The sequence below is a fragment of the Protopterus annectens genome, chromosome 9.part0 (genome assembly GCF_019279795.1).
Source record: "Protopterus annectens isolate FY-2018-M chromosome 9.part0, PAN1.0, whole genome shotgun sequence".
Classification (NCBI taxonomy): domain Eukaryota; kingdom Metazoa; phylum Chordata; order Ceratodontiformes; family Protopteridae; genus Protopterus; species Protopterus annectens.
Window position 1 is genome coordinate 993,335,081 of NC_056743.1, and position 17,829 is coordinate 993,352,909.

General features: G+C 35.8%; 1 protein-coding gene across 2 annotated transcripts in view; it reads right to left on the reverse strand.

Annotated features, from left to right (window-relative positions):
• Positions 1–17,829, reverse strand: part of DGKA (diacylglycerol kinase alpha) — an 858,181-nt gene that overhangs the window by 43,202 nt on the left and 797,150 nt on the right. The gene's annotated exons all lie outside the window — the stretch shown is intronic.

Below are 17,829 nucleotides of genomic sequence, written 5' to 3' on the forward strand. Positions count from 1 at the left end.
GGGAAAGAATTTAAAAGAAATATTAAATAATAACCTCTTAATAAAAAGAACCTCTTATACTATTAATGTGGGATCATTTAGATATGGTTCTTGCAGTTTATGTGATAGAATAATTAATGTCAGGTCTATTAATAATGTTAACCATAACCCCAAGCACTATTTTAATTGTAAATCTATTGGCGTTGTATATATACTTACTTGCAGTTGTAATAACATATGGTATATTGGACAAACCAAAAGAATGGTCAGAGTTAGAATTCTAGAGCATTTAAGGGACATTCGGAATTTAAATCTATCTAGTCCAGTTGCTAAACACTTCTTTGAAGCTCATGAGGGGAAATCGGATAGTTTAAAATTCAGCATTTTGGGTAAGCCTTTTTGTTGCAAAGGTGATAATATTTGTGATAGATTGTTGGAGCTAGAAACGAGGATGATTTTGAAGTTCAATACTTTAAAACCTTTTGGTCTTAATTTAGAATTAGGTATTTGATGAATTATATATTATATTAGTAAATACTTTTGGTAATCAAATTAAGAAAATAGAATAATATGTTTATATTTATATATGAAATTATTAATAAAATAATATAATTGGTATATTTAAAAATGTATATAATTTATATGAATATTTATTCAGAAATTATTGTGAGATCACTTTAAATATGTACACAAGTTTTTCCCTCCTTTTTTGGAATTAATTACATGATTAATTGATTGATTGATTCAATTAATGCATATAAAAACTGCCATTGTGCTGCATTGAGTTGTGATCCTTTGAAGGCGAATTGCCGAGGTACCAGGTCTTTGAAATAAAAGGAGATTATTGCTGGAAAAGTATTGGCTGTTCGGTGTGTTACCTGTTTACTTACTATTGTGCTTTTCGTATCGTTTGCTTTATATGAATGGAAGCTAGACTGTTAGAAGAAATATTAAAAATTAATGGATAGGGGACTTCCAAGATGGCTGCATATTGGGTAACAGCTTAATTCTGTCTCTCCTAGTCTAAAAACAGACACTTAGCAGAGAAAGATAGTGGACCTAGACTTCTGGGTAAAATTCAGTAACTGACTAGTAAGTGCACTGCCTAGATGCCAGGAAAAAAGAAATATAAATGACTGGGAGGAAAGTCAGTTACAAAAGTTGAGGAAAAAACACAGACTGGGAAAAGCACTGCAGTTGTTAAGAAAGAAGGCGTGCAAGTTTCAGACATGATTTCCAGTAACCTAGAAGAAAGAATAAAGCAACTGTACACATATGTGGTTAAAATAAATGAAACACTGATGGAGTATATCAACACAAACAATAAAAAGCTGGAACAAATGGAAGAAGTTTTGAACAGATATTCAGATAATGTGACAGAACTGCAAAACACAGAGGTTGAAATGAAGAAAAGGCTGTCTGAATATGAGACTGCACAAGAAGAGTGTTTCAAAAAATAATACAATTAGAGGACAGAGCACTGAGGAAAAACCTTAGATTTTCTGCTGTACCAGAGAGGCTGGAAGGAACAGACTGCATTGATTGTATGAAAGTACAAATAAGAAACTGGACTGGTATTCCACAACAAGAATTGTTAATTGAAAAGGCACATCATGTGTATGCTCCAAACCTGACTGAGAAAATGTCCTAGAACTTTAATAGTAAAAATACAATTTTATCAGCACAAGGAGTTGATTTTGACAAAAATTGGGCAGAAGGACAAAGTCCTAAAAGTGGGAGACAGCAGAGTGTTTGTGGAGAATGACCACTCATTGCACACCAGGCACAAGAGGAATACATTTATTCCAGTAAATAGGGCATACAAAAAACAGGTGTGAGTTTCAAATTGCTGTATCTAGCTACCCTCAAAATATTTTTTCCTGGAGGAATAAAATCATTCTTTGATGAAGTACGTGCTAAGGAAGAAATACAAAAGTTTGTCTAACAACAAGTAAGCTGTGAAACAGAAGGAGATGCTGCTTCTTGTTCTTCTGGTAATAAAGACCACAGAGAGACTGTGCTAGTGAAATCTTTCCCAGTGTTTGAATGGAAAATGATTGAGAGCAAGAAAAAAGCACAGTAGTTGACTAGAAGAATTGAGAGTGCATTGGATATGAAGCAGAGACATGGTTTGAGAGATGGAGATGAACAGGAATAGAAGAAAAGAATCTGGAAATATTGAATTTTCTTGGACTTCATCAGACTTGTAGAGAATGCTAAAGCATATGCCCTACTTCATGACATAAACATTTGTTGACTAAAATCAGTAACCTGGAAACTGACAAATGTGGGATTACAAATTAATAATTACATTTGTGAAACAGGAGAGAACAAGAAAATCTGGAAATATTGGATTTGTTTGGACTTTGTTAAACTTGTAGGGGACTCTAAAGCATATGCCCCACTTCATGTCATTAATGTATGCAAAACTACTTAGGAGGCAGAAGAGGATGGAGAGAGTTAACTGTAAGTAAAGCATTTTTTTCTTAACAGTATTACTTAAGTGGTGCTTGATTTTCTCTGCATGTTAGAAAGTACGTTTTTTTTTCTGTTATCTTTAAGTGTAATGGGGACACTAATGTAAATAGGTGCTTCTGTTTATTCTTTTTGTTTCTTTCTCCCTGCTTCTCTCTTTCTCCTTGTTTAGTTTTAATAAATGTAGGCAATGCAATCTAAAAAACAAAAACGGGGATCTGGTTAAAAGAGCATGACAAAAGAAACATTAGTGTGCTTTTTCTCATTCTTGTATAGGGGAATGACAGTGTCAGCTTTATATAGTAAAAGGTTTTGACAAAAAACAAGTAAATGAAAAAGCATACTGAATATCACACAAAAAAACTGTTATACATAAAAGGCAGGAACAATAATCCCTGAAGAATATGATTCTTTCTATAATGTCTTTAAACATTAATGGTCTCACAGATAAATCCAAAAAAGAAAGAGTAGTGACCTATATTAAAAAATGTAGAGTGCAAATAGCTGTGCTACAGGAGACACTTGGAAATAACTGAACATGTGAATTTGATAAACAAATGTTTTCAGGATGGTTATTCAGCAGAATACCTGGGGCAAAGGAAACAGGAGTACTTACATTATTTGTAAGAGGAGCTCCAATAATAATAGAAGAGGAAAAAAAAAGACAATAACGGAAGATTTGTAGTACTAAGGGGCTACTGGCAAGGGAGGAGGATTATACTGGCATATATTTATATTCCACCTAAAATTTTTATAATAGAGCTAAAGTAAATTCTGGGAGAAATAATCAACTTTGAGCAAGGAATATTACTTATAGGTGGGGACTGGAATTTGATTTGCAACAGTGAAGATGTGTCTGGGGGGCCCAGAAAGGGAAATATAACAAATGAGAGTAGATTTTTTAAAGAAGAGTTTATGAGAATATTTGGCATAGAAGATGTGAATTCAGTACTAGGAATTTGGAGTGAATTTACATATTATTCTCCAAGATACAAAAATTGGGCTAGGCTAGACAGAATTTACATTTCACATGAACATGTGCATTTAATTGAAAGTCTTGATATGCAGCTAATAACAATTTCAGATCATGTCCCAATAACTAAAATAAAACCACAGGGTAATGAAATAAAAATGATACACTGGTGCATGTCCACCTATCTGTTTAAAAGAGAGAAATTTAAGAAATGGCTCGTGGAAATTATTCAGGAGCTATTAGAGAAGCTAGAAACTTCTTTTGAAAATATAGCTAGGGAGTGGGACAATTTTAAAATAGAATTTTAAAAATAGGGTGGAAATAAAAGAAAGGAAGACATGGTTAAGAAGTAACAATAATTGTTTAGAGGGACTGACAAATATTAAAGAATCGCAAAATAGGGGGAATCTCACAGAATAAGAAGAGGAGCAACTACAGAATGCTAAACAGAAAATAAGGAACTACCTTGATAATATGCATGAGTTTAGAAAGATTACTGTTAAGCAACTGTTTTTTGATAACTCTAGAACACAAAAACTTTTAGCACAACGACTCAGACAACAGAAAGTAAAAGGGGCTGTCACCAAGTTTAGGGAGCCTATTACGAAGAAGATAACTAGGGATCCTGTAGAAGTATTAGAAATATTTCAGAAGATCTATGAAAGTATGTATAAAGCAGAGAACATGGAAATCAAGAAAAGGTTTGTTTGTGTCTTTCGGCTTTTCGGTTAGGGGTCACCACAGCAGAACTCCGGTCCGCTAATGATTGGTAGTGGATTTTTACGTACCGGGTTACCAGCCCTTACGCACAACCTTCAATGAAGACACGCCCCATTCATGTATGTCTCCACACAGAAGATGCTCTAGCTGAGAATCGAACGGGACAATGTCTTGCTATGAGGCGACAATGCTACCGCAGCACCACCACCACGAAATCAAAGAAAAGGTACAAATGTAAAATTTTATGGAAGAATTAAATATGCCAAAGCTAGAGGGAGAGGAGGCTCAATTACTAACAGGATAGGGAGAGATGAGATAAAAATGGTGATGTATAACCAATCTACAGGAAAGTCCCCAGGATTAGATGGTATTCCTGTGGAAGTTTAAAAGCTAGGAAGGAGAAAACTGACGAAGATCTGTAAGGTTTTGTTTAACAGTATTTTAAGAGGACTAGTACCAACATCCTGGAAGAAAGTGGTAGTAGCTGTAATACCTACAGAGGGTAAAGATCCATCAGATCCAGCTTCATACAGGCCCATTCCAATACTAAATCATGATTATAAAGTGTCTATGTTTATAATGGCTAAAAGAATGTCAAAAGTAATGCCAAAATTGATAGATATGGATCAATGTGATTTTGTGGATGGGAGACAAACATTTTACAACATAAACAGAACAGTGATGATCTAGAGGGAAGCAGAATGCAAGAAGATACCACTGTTGCTGGTGGGTCTTGATGCAGAGAAAGCATTTGACAGAATAAGCAGAGATTTTATGAGCAGAGCAATGGATGTATTTGCATTCCCTGATAAAATTATAAGGTTGATTAGGAGGATATATGAAGGATTGGAGGCAAAAATTAAAGTGGGTAGGGTCCTCTCTCTGGTAATCTCTGCTTAAGCAGACAAACCAGGCAGGGGTGTACTCTCTCCCCTTTGTTACTTGCATTATAGTTCATTTATAGAACAATAGTTCTCAAATATTGTCTTATTTTTCTGTATTTGATCTTAGTTCATTCCCCACTAAATAACTCTGCACACAATATTTTTTTCTCTCAAATATTCAAATATTGTTATTATCTGTATTTGATCACAGCTTACTTTTTTATATTAATATTGTATAAGTTTCTGTCTATGCTTGGAGCTTTTCTCCCCGGGCCTCTACTGAAAATGGACATGTGTCCAGTTGGACTAGCCCGGTCAACAAATGTAAATAAATAAAATAAATAAATAAATATTTAGAACCAATGGCAAAGAAAATAAGAGGCTCAGGAATTCAAGGATATAATTGGTATGGTAGTCAAGAAAAGCTGGCTGTATTTGCAGATGACATTATTTTATACCTGACGAAACCAGAAAGAGCCATTACAGTGTTGTGGAACATATTGAGACAGTTTCAAACCTGTTCAGGATACAAAATTAATAAAGCAAAAACAAAACAGTAGCAGTAAATTATGTACTCGTATATGAACTGGTTCAGCAATATCTATATTTATGGGGACATGATAAAATGAAGTATTTAGGAGTATGGATTAAAATGATACTGGTGTGGCAGCTAAGGATATGTGGGAAGAGACTAAACAAAACATAATACAAAAACTGATGAAATGGAAGCTTTGTTATATGGATATTGATAGTAAGATACATTCAGTTAAAATGTTTTTAGACCTTTTAGTTTTATGCACTGGTCAGGCATATTTTTATCAACCAGAGGAGAAGTTGTGGATAGCAATTAATAAAGAGCTGAAGGAATTTATCTGGGAGTGGAAGATAGCAAGAGTCAAGAGGATAAGCTTAGTCTTCCAATAGAACAGGTCTGATTGGATTACTTGAGTTGAAGGGATATTTCAGAGCAACACAGTTAAGAAAACTATAATTCAAAGTGGAAAGAGATGATGATGAAACAGAGGGAAAGCTCAAGTAACGGGGAGAGACTAGGATTTTGTATGCAAACCTTTAGGGAGAACAACAATAACCATACAGAATATTATATTCATGAAGTAGCAGAAAATCTTCTAAGAACTAAGCCAACATGGGAATGAAGAAAGGAGACTCTGCTGATAGGGATGACTGCAATTAGGGATACAGACAATAGGCAAGAGGGGGTGGGAATGTATTGGAGAAAACTGACAAAGGAACTAAGGCACTGGGAGCAAATAACTACAAATGGAAAAGTAATAGAATGGGAAGATTCCAAGGAATTATTTGGATTGCAGGCTAAAGATTGCCTTCCATACCAAGGATTGATAGAGTATAGGCAAAGAAAAATAAATGGGGGGGGGGGGCTAAAATGAAAGTCCAGTACTGGTACAGATTTTAGTAGAATCTAAAACAGAAGTTGCCATTAGGAAAGGAATAATAAAATATTGCATGATAACTATAAGAATCAATCAGAGGAGGTTAGGGAGGACTGGAAAGAGAGATTGGATAAGCACTTCACAAAGAAACAATTGGGGGATATATGTATGTTTCCCAAATATGCAACAAAATCTAGAAGATTTCGGATCTTTGCCTGGAAGTGCTTACATAGGTATTTTTGTACCCCAAGCAGACTTCAAAGAATTTTTCCTCATGTAGACAGAAAATGTTATAGGTGTGATGGGGCATGAAGTGGTAACTGGGAACATATTTTCTGGGATTGTAATGAGTTGGTAGACTTTAAAGATTCCCTGCAGACTGCTCTGTTGGAGATGCTGGGTGAGCAAGTTGGAGTGACTAGGGAAATAAGTTCTTTGAGCTCTGACACAAACTCAGAATTGCCTAGACATAGTAAGGCTTTGCTGAGTCTAATTATGATGGCTGCCAAAAAAAAAGCAATTACCAGAAAATGGAAATCAAAGTCTAAACCAACTTTACTAGAAATAGTGAAGATAGTAACAGAGATAAAACAACTGGAACTGGGATCTTTAGAAAATGGTAGGAGCAAATTACATAGGAAAAAAATGAGAACTGTGGGATCAATACATGCAGATGAGGGGCAAGGTTTAAAAGAAGACAGGATTTGAATGAGCTATGTAATGGTTGACTATCAGTGACTGGATATGTTAAAAGTGATGTATAATGTTTGCAGCTACAGTTGTGTTGCATGGTTTGAAATGTATTCTTCTTTCGGCTTTTCCCGGTTAGGGGTCACCACAGTGGATCACCTGTCCACTCATGATTGGCAGTGGAGTTTTACGGTGTCGAGTTGCCAGCCCAGCACCCGACCTTCCACAGAAGGCACACACATGCACGCACTCATGCCTAAGGCCAATTTAGAGTCTCCAATCCACCTACAGTATGTCTTTGGGATGTGGGAGGAAACCGGAGCACCCGGAGGGAACCCACTCAACCACAGGGACGACATGCAGACTCCGCACAGAAGGCGCCCCAGTCGAAGATCGAACTGGAGAACCAATATGAGTGATACTTAATTTCCCAAAATATACAGTAGCCACCCCCCCCCCCCAAAAAAAAAAAGTTTCACTGCATGGAATGTACTGTAGAATACAGTGAGTTTTCAGTGCATTCTTTTACTGTGCCAGTATCATGGAGTCAGGTTTGCAAATTACTGTTTTGCTGTAATTTAAAAAATATGTGGAGCTGATTTGAAATGTATAATGCAAACGAGATTGTGTCAGTATGGTTTATTGTCATTTATATAAATGTAACATGGCCTATGTCATACATGATAATTTAATAAAGAAGTTTGTTGTTTAAGAAAAAAATAATGGACAGAAAGAAGCATATTTGACACGGGTGTATAATGCAACACTTTGTCATAAAATACTTTTAAACAGCTGGAGATAAATGGCTCTGAAGGGAGAGGTGCATGCAGAATGTTAATGTGTTGCTGGTCAAAAGCTACTGGCATGAGACTAAAAATAAAAAAAATGAAATATTATAAAAGAGTATAAAAGTATGTATTTTATTTATATTTAAGGGTGTGTAGCATGTGAGAAGCTAGGAATGATAAACAGAATTCATAATGAAAATAACAAAGACTGCATACATAGAAAATCATTCATGCTATAATACAGATATCTTAGATGCTGTATAAAGCCATAGCACTGATATCCTGCATCATCAATATTTTATTGATTGTTATGTATTTATTTTTATTTTGCTTTTGTTTACCAGGTTTGTCTTGCTGGGTTTAGTCAACCCCCCCCCTTCAGTTCAGGTCTGGAGAGAAGAGATCCAACATATTACAAACAGTTTAAACAAACATTCAGCAATATACATGGATAGACATTAAGTAATACGCATTAACAACTACACATTAATTTGCTAATTATATATGAAATAAAGGCAGCTATTACATTACAAAAGATATTTATGCATTAGTAGATGTTGAACATTGAGCATTTGAAGAGGCGTGTTAGTGGAGTTTGTCAAACAGGCAATAGGTTATGTGATTAGTACTAGAATGGCAAATAAACAGAGGAGAGGGAAGGAACTAGGGTAGAAAATGTTAACACTGCAGTTAAGAGATTGAATTTAAAGCAGGTTCATAGGTAATACTATATATGGCTATCATAGAATTATACTAAAAGCATAGAGGTGGAGCTGAATAGTGTTACAAAACTAAAACCAATAATACCAAAGTATAACAAAACAATAAACCAAACAATAAATTGACTGAAATCTGTATAAGCAAACCAGGACACGTTAGCAATAAGATTCAGTGAACCAAAACACATTTATTGTAACATTTTAGCGCTTTCATCTCAAAAATGAGACTTCATCAGAGTCAGAACAATTCAACTAATCACATTTAAATACGGAATAAAACCATGACATCACTAATCAAACTGCTGGATTAAGTGTTACAAAACTATGTATATGGCTGGGGGATGCTAGTAAAACTATTCAGGTATTGGTGAAGACTGGTTGTGGGGCATAGGATTCTGACTGAAGGGAAATGGTTTGACAACATGACAAGCTGAAGATAACAGTGGCATTTATCCTGGAGATTACAGAAGCAGATCCATTGATTTGATAAGTCAAGTTTTAGTTTTGAGATAAATGAGCATGCATTATGAATGGATTTCAGTAGTAATGGGGTGGTATTCCATAGTTTAGCTGTAATGTTTGAATACAGAGAGTCACCTGCAGTATTAGATGATTTGGTTATAGTGATTTTTCTGCAGAGTGTAAAATTCTACTGGGGAATAGTGTTCTATTAAGTTAAGGGTTAGGTAATTTCTGTCATACAGAAGTCTGTGTATTGTAGTTAGCTGAGAAAGAGCTAGGTGATGTGGTTGTTCTAACAACTTTAATTATCTGAAGACTAGGCAGTAGTGAGTTCTATTGTTATAGTTTACTGCAAATATGTCTATGGTATTACAACACTGCTCAGGTTTGGACAGTAATGAGGCTTGAATGTTAGTGGAGATTGGGGCAGCATAGAAGAGAGATGGCAGTAAAAAAGTAGAGGCTATACGTTTTCTGGCAATGTCAGTGAGGAAGGTTTTTACTCTGTATAATACACCTATTTTTGATGAATTTTTTAACCACAAGTGAAACATGGTGGCTGAATTTCAACTGGTCATCTATGATGACACACAGTAATTTTGTGTGCTTAAATTGTTCTATCAGGGTGTTGCTGGTAGAGATAATAGTGAAATGTGTTGTTTTGGTAGATGTGTTTTGGGGTAAAGAGCAGTAATTTAGTTCTTTTTAGGTTTTAGTAGTAGTTATGAATTATTTAGTTATGTTTCAATTGAAAAGAAGGACTGTTATGTAAGGTCTTGGAGTTCAGAGGCAGAGACTGGCAGAGCAGATTTGAGTCAAGTCATCTACATATTGAACTAGAGTAGCATTTTTGTAGCAGTGTAGAGATCATTTATGAATACAGTGAAAAATATGAGGCCTAGTATAGATCCTTGTGGGAACCAACAGTAACAGGCAAAAATGTGGATATATAATTTTTCCATTTCAGTGCTGGTACTCTACTTGAGAGGTAGCTATGCAACCATTGCAGAAAAGAGTTGGTAAGCCCTAAGGGTTAAAGTTTATACAAGAGTTTCTGGTGGGAGACAGTATCAAAACCTTTTGATAAGTCTAGGAAGATGGTGGAGACTAGACATCCCGCATTTCTATGGGTGTTGACAGTATTAACAAAATTCAACAAAGCAATAGTTGGGCTGTGTTGCATTGAAGACAGAAGCAGGTTATCAATTACATTATTGAGAAGTTGAGTATGAATGCATTTTTCAAATATTTTTGGTAGGGACAATTAGATGGCTATTGGCCTATAGTTTGAAAGATCTGTATTGATTCCACCCTTGTGTTGTGGAAGAATGAATGATTACAATTATGCTGATTAATGTACAAGTTAAGGAAGCTTGCCAGAACAATATGACATGCAAATAAAGCCTGATGCGACTTGCTCTTAGAAACATAACTGTAACACTTAGGAACAAAGCTGAAAAGGGAACAGAAGGCAATGAGGCAATGAAAAACCTGTCATTAAGAAGAAATTAGAGCCAACAGAAAGGGCAAACTGTACAGTCACTCTTGTGGAGAAAGGCAAGATTTGTATTGATACACATCTGAATAGAGTGATTAAGAAGATAACATTACTCAATGCTTACACTCAAGAAAGTGAACCCATGACTGCTAAATGCTAGGATGTTTTCACCATGAATTGCTTTTAATATGCCATTAGGAATGTCTAAATTCTTTAGACTCCTGTTTGGTATTTCATCAGCACCAGAGGTATCTGAAAAAGTTGTTTCCACACAGTTGAAGGCTTGTAAAGTGATGTAAACATAACTGATGACATACTAGTTTATGGTACAACACAAGAACAGCATGGCGAGAGACTGGTACAACTATTAAATAGAAGATCAAAATCAGAGTGACATGTTTAAAACATATGGACAATATTTTAATGTCAGAAGATCTAATCCTGAGCCAGAAAAAAATCTGAGTAGCTGTGTGGAGTTAAGCAGGTATTGCAGACATTTCTATGAATTATGTAGTACCTTGCAAATTTTATATATACTATCTCAGAACTATGCCTCTAAGAAAGTATTTACACAATATGTGGCTGGGGCTGGAGCTATGAACAAGTAAATAGCTTTGAAATACTCAGAAATAGTCACAGATGTTCTAGTTTTAAAATACTACAATGTGGTTGAGCTAACTGTTGCAAGTAGATGCCATTCATAATGATACACAGCTGCAGTTCTGCAAGGGAACAGACCCACTGTCTGTGTGTCAATTAAGAGATGCCTAAAAGAGACATATTTAGAATGCTCAGGCATATAAAAAGGAACTGTTTGCAACAGTGTATGGATATGCAAAACTCATTGAATATGTCTATGGTAAAGATGTTCAGAAGGAAAGATACCACCAACCCCTGAAAACCATATTCATCCCCCCTTGAATAAGTCACCTTCAAGAAAGCAGAGGATATTAATGATCTCTGCAAATATGACTTGAAAGTTGTACACGGTCCAGGCAATTAGCTACAAATAGCAGGTATGTTGAATAGAACATGATTATTAGAAAAGCATGAAAAGCTGTTGAAAGAAAATGTAGAGATTCTTTAGGTAGTAATGTGGTTAACAGTGATAAAAATAAAGCAGAAGAATTTCAGAAATGTACTGATACTGACAGAAAATCATCTACTGAAAGGAATTAGAATGAAAGGTTGGATGGAGCAAAATCTTCAGCATGGAAAGAAATTTAGTTTTATTTTTCTTTCAAATAAGAAGCAAGTTGTGTCCAGATCCTAATTTCTAAATTCAACAAAATAATATTTCCCAATTAAATAAACACATAAACAGATGTTTGAGAGAATATGTGGATCAATCTAGGAAGAGTAAACTGCAAAGAAAAAACAAGAAATATAATGTTTCGGCCAGGAGTATTGACTTAAGCAGAACAAGTAAGGCAGTAGGGTGCAGTCCATCCAATTTACTGTGGAGAAAGAGGTTGATGATTGGATTTCCTGTCATAAAGTATCCAGATTGTTGGCTGCCAAAGCAGCACTATCACAGAAAGAGTGGAACGGTTCTGTATACAGAGTTCACTCGCCATGATTATGAAGTTTTGAAGTTGTTGTACAGAAATAACAGGGGTCATCCCCTGCAAAACACATCTACTTTTCAAGTTTGGCTACTTATCACAGAAAATCACAGCTGTTGAAGAGTTACTCACTTGACAAGGTGTCTGTTGGTAACTTTGAACTTCAGGCATATTTCAACAGATGAAATTTGATGAGCTGGAACCTGATGACAAGTAGAAGTGTGATTAATGAATTAATAGCCACATTCCTGAGACAGGAGATGCCTGATGTTGTATGAATGGCCTGTAACATACAAGTCAAGAATTCAGAAGACGAGTGTATGAAGGCGAATACAGGAAAAATAATGTCATTCTATACAATTCAGATTTCATTGGAAAATGGAAAGTTCTGTTCAAACAGTGAATAATTTCATGAGAAAATGTTGTAGGTAAAGCTATGGGGATTGTCATCTCATAGCTCCATTGAGGGGACTCATTCTCACAGATGTTCAACAGTAGATGGGCAGAAGGTTGAAAAACAGATTACCTACCTACTTAAGGTATATTACTGATGCCTGAAATCTGATACAAAGTAACGTAAATGCTGGCAAAAAAAGCAAAAACAGAAGGTAGACTATGATAGGAACTAAAGAAGAAGGCTGGGTTTACATGTTGGAGACAAAGTAAGAATGCAAAATCCATGGAAAAGTCTGCAGCCTGAAACTGAAGTAGTTGGAAACGAAGATCCTATATTGTTCATGGGGAAAATGTTATGCTGTACAGATGAAATTGCAGTTATCTATATAAAACAAATATGCCAGTTTTGAAGTTCAAAGAAAATATGCAAACATAATTGCATAAACTAGTCTTCTAGCAATAAAACCAAGACTACAAAAACTGTCATAATCAAGCGCTACATAGAGAAACTCCTGAAACTGTGTTTCCCAATGAAGGTATAATGCAGAAAGAAACATCTCAAAAGCAGTACTAGATACTCAAGTGTAAATAACAATGTTTAATTCTTTTGATATAGATTACTATTCTGGAAACTAGACAGATATATTGACTGTCCAAGAGCTGAAACGATGTTAAGGTATGAAACGTTGCATTACTAAAGAGGTATTTTTTTTCCACTGAGTACAAAAATGTCATTTTGATGTTAGTGCTCATGACAAACCTAGTATGGTGTTATGGTTAATTTCAAAAGTGACCATTGCAATTAGTATATGCTCACTTGTGAATCTACTATAGCTTTAAAAAGAGGAACTACCAAATATGTGGGTGTACAGACTTAATAAAATAGCTGCAGTGATTAACATGTCAGATGCTATAGTGATAAACATGTCAGATTTTAGCCACAGCTTTCAACTTCTTTGCTTAAGAATCCAGGAAATAACCTCTCCCCACATATACTTAGCTGCAATAAAAGAAGCCTTAGCAAAAGGTAGTAAACAAACTGAGAAAATGGAAGCTCTTCTTTTTGGATATGGGTAGTGAGATACAAGCAGTGATAATGTTTTTAGTCCTTTTAGTTTAAAATACAGGCCAGGCATATTTGTATCAGACAGAGGAGAAGTTGTGGTCAATAATTAATAAAGAGTTGAATTAATTTATCTGAGAGGGGAAGAGGACAAGAATTAAGTGGGATAAGTTTATCCTTCCAACAGAGCAAGGTGGTTTAGGATTATCTGGTTTGAAGGGACATTTTAGAGCTACACAGTTAAAGCATACATAACACAAGCAGAAGGTTACAATTCAAAGTGGAAAGTGACGATGAAGAAGCAGGGCTGAAGTTCAAGAAATAAGGAGAGAGTGGGGTTGGATTCAGATCCTTAAGGAAAATAATAACAACCACACAGAATATTATATTTTTAAAGTTGCAGAAAGTCTAACAACTAAGCCAACATGGGAATGGAGAATGGAGTATTTGCCAGTTGGAAGGACTGCAAGTTAGGGTACAGAAAATAAGTAAGAGGGAGCTGGAATTTATTACAGAAAACTGCCAAAGGAACCAAGGTATTTTTGGAGAAAATAACTAGAGAAGGAAAGATAACAGAGTGGGAAGAGACCAATAAGAAATTAGGATTGTAGGTCAGAGACTACTTGCTCTACCAAGGAATGATATCAGAGTACAGGCAAAGAGAAAGGGATAGAAGAATCATAAGTAAAAGACCTTCTCTGGTAAAGTTTTTACTTGAATCTAGAACAGAAGCTGCTGTTTAAAAAGAGATAATTAAAAGGGCATATAAAACATTACATGATAACTGTAAGAATCAATCATAGGACGTTACAAAAGATTGGGAAGAGATACTACAAAAACAATTTATAAGGGAACAATGGGAAGACATATGTTTGGCTCCCAAATATGCAACAAACTCCAGAAGGTTTAAGATTTTGACTTAGAATTGTTTGCATAGGTATTTTTGTATCCCAATAAGACTATAATTATTCCGTATGAAAATTGCAAATGTTGGAGGTGTCGGGGAGAAAAAGAAGTAAATGGGAACATATTATTGGAGGAGTGTAATGAGTTGTCAGAGTTAAAAAATTCCCTATGGATCACTATGTCATAAATGCTGGGAGAACAAGTGGCTGTAACTAAGGAAATTATTATTTTGAGCTGGGACACTGTAACTGAATTCCCTAAATATAGCAAGACCTTGTTAAGCTTATTCTTTTGCCTGCCAAAAAAATCAGTCACTAGAAAATGGAAATCAAAATCTAAGTCGACTGTATTTGAACTATTGAACATTGTAAAAGAGATAAAAAAACTGGAAGAGAGATCTTTAGAAAACAGGAGGAGTAATTACATAGAAATAAATGCAGCTTGAGGGAACAAGACATACAGAATAATGTTCAGCATGATTGAGGTTTATGGGAATATAGGAATTGAGCAATTTATGTAATGTTGGACTGAAAACCGTTATAAAAAATACATGGTATATAATGCATGTAAATGAAAAACATCTTAATATGGTTTGTTTTCTTTTCTATTAATGTATGTGTGTCTATGTCATAAGTAATAATTTAATAAAGGTATTTAAAAAACACTTAGGAAAATAACCAAAAATAATTGAAGGCAAAGGCCAAAAATCATGGATAATTTTAGAATATTACTTTAATTCACTTAGAAAGGTAATAGAACAACACATTTTGCATTAGCGTGCATTTTCTGAAAATAAAATGTATGCGACTCTATAGGAAAAGATATGACGATTGTCATCTCATTGTTCTAGAAAGTAAGCATGATCCACTGAGGGAACTCATTCTGTCAGTAGCTCAGCTGTTGCTGACTGTAATTCTGATTTATTTGAAAAAAAGCTGTAGAAACGTTCCAAAAAAACGAAAAATACACTGAGAAACCAGGCAATAATCAGGATGAACTCCAAAAGAAAAATTCTCACTCTCCAGATTAGATTTAAGCGCTTTCATTCACTTTTTATAAAAATATGTTTCTGAGGAAGTTCACGCTAATAAAAGTGAATGAAAGCGCTTAAATCTAATCTGGAGAGTGAGAATTTTTCTTTTGGAGTTCATCCTAATTCTGATTTATTTACCAGAAAAGCAAAACTGTTGTTAGGGATAGGGCAAAGATATGAGGCAAAAAAAATATATTCTGTAAAATCAAAGACAGCTGAGAGCTATGTTCGGGTCACCTTTGCTTCTATAGACATGAGGTTTAATACAGACCTCATCAAGGTTAAACAACATCTTCTTCTTTGTGTATTACTTATTAAGATTCCTAACTTGAAGCACTGTACATATTAAAAACAGATGTCATTCAAGCATTAATAATGTCAATATTATGTTGCTGTTATTGCATGTTTCAGGACAAACTGCATCAATACCATGATGGGTACTCCACGACATCACTACTGTGACGGGTACTCTACGACATCACCACTGTGATGAGTACTCTACGACATCACCACTGTGATGGGTACTCTACGACATCACCACTGTGACAGGTACTCTACATCACCACTGTGACGGGTACTCCACGACATCACCACTGTGACAGGTACTCCACGACATCACCACTGTGACGGGTACTCCACGACATCACCACTGTGATGGGTACTCCACATCATCACTGTGATGGGTACTCCACGACATCGCTACTGTGATGGGTACTCCACGACATCACTACTGTGATGGGTACTCCATGACATCACTACTGTGATGGGTACTCCACGACATCGCTACTGTGATGGGTACTCCACGACATCGCTAGTGTGATGGGTACTCCACGACATCGCTAGTGTGATGGGTACTCCACGACATCGCTAGTGTGATGGGTACTCCACGACATCGCTAGTGTGATGGGTACTCCACGACATCGCTAGTGTGATGGGTACTCCATGACATCGCTAGTGTGATGGGTACTCCACGACATCGCTCACTGTGATGGGTACTCCATGACATCACTACTGGAAGCTTAAGTCAGACACAGGAAGACAGAATACAATGGGGGCTTGAAATGAAAAGCTATGTTCCCTTTATTAGTAGGAAAACTGGATGAGGGTATAGACTAAGAGACGCAATGTTTGAAAAGTGGGGCTTATATAGCTTACTGAAACCCCACAAATCTAAATACATAGTCTAATTTTATAATGCATGAAACATACTAGTACGTAAATGATCAAAACACATACACTTAAATATAATGCATGAAACATACTAGTACGTAAATGATCAAAACACATACACTTAAATATCACTCTCTTAGCAATAAAACAAGCAAAACAGTGCAAGTGTGTTTATGGAGTGCCAAGCTCCCACGTACTGTACATACATGTGGGGTTCACTCGTCATACTTTTTTACTTATATATTCTCATTCTGAGGTCACTTCAACTCAATAACCAAACCTTTCCAAAAAAGGCACAGATGAAGCCAAGACCCAGTCAGAATGAGCCGTAACCCTGTTGGGAATAGTTTTGTTGTGGTGGTAATAATAAAGGTAATAGCCTGAGACAACCATTTGGAAATAGTCTGTTTTGACACAGGCTGTGCCTGATTCTTAACTTCACAAAAAAATGAACAAATGATCACATGTTCTGAAAGATTTTGTTCTGTCAGGATAGTACCTGAGTTGTCTGTAGACATCCAAGATATGACATATCCTTTCTCTCTCATTGTTGGATTCAGGAAATAAAACAAGGAGATGGCTAGATTGGCTTAAAGCACACTCGTATACCACATTTGGCATAAAAGGATTAGTTCTCAAAGAAGTCCTTTATAGATTTGTGTAGAAGATGAGATAATTTCACATAATCTTGCAGAGGTCAGAGCAATTAGCAAAACTGTTTTCCAGGTTGAGTACCTTAAGAGAGAAAGATGAACTGGTACAAATATAGTCAAATTAAGACACTAAGGAGGAGTTACTGGTTTTCTGGGAGACGTCTTATGTAGCACCCCTTTCAAAAACAGATTGCATTAAAAGAGGGGGATCCGTGGACAGACACGCTGAAATGGCTGACAGATAAACCTTGATAGAGGAGTAAGACAGCCAATAGGATATGCCTCATACAAATCCTGTAAACCCAGAGAAACACCAGCCCTGAATAGGTGCATGTTTTGTTAGCACCGGCTAGAAAACATTTTCCGTTTGCTTACATATGACTTTCAGTAGCAGGTTTTCTTGCCTCCATTAGTACCTGCTGCGCATCCTTGGAAAACAGGTG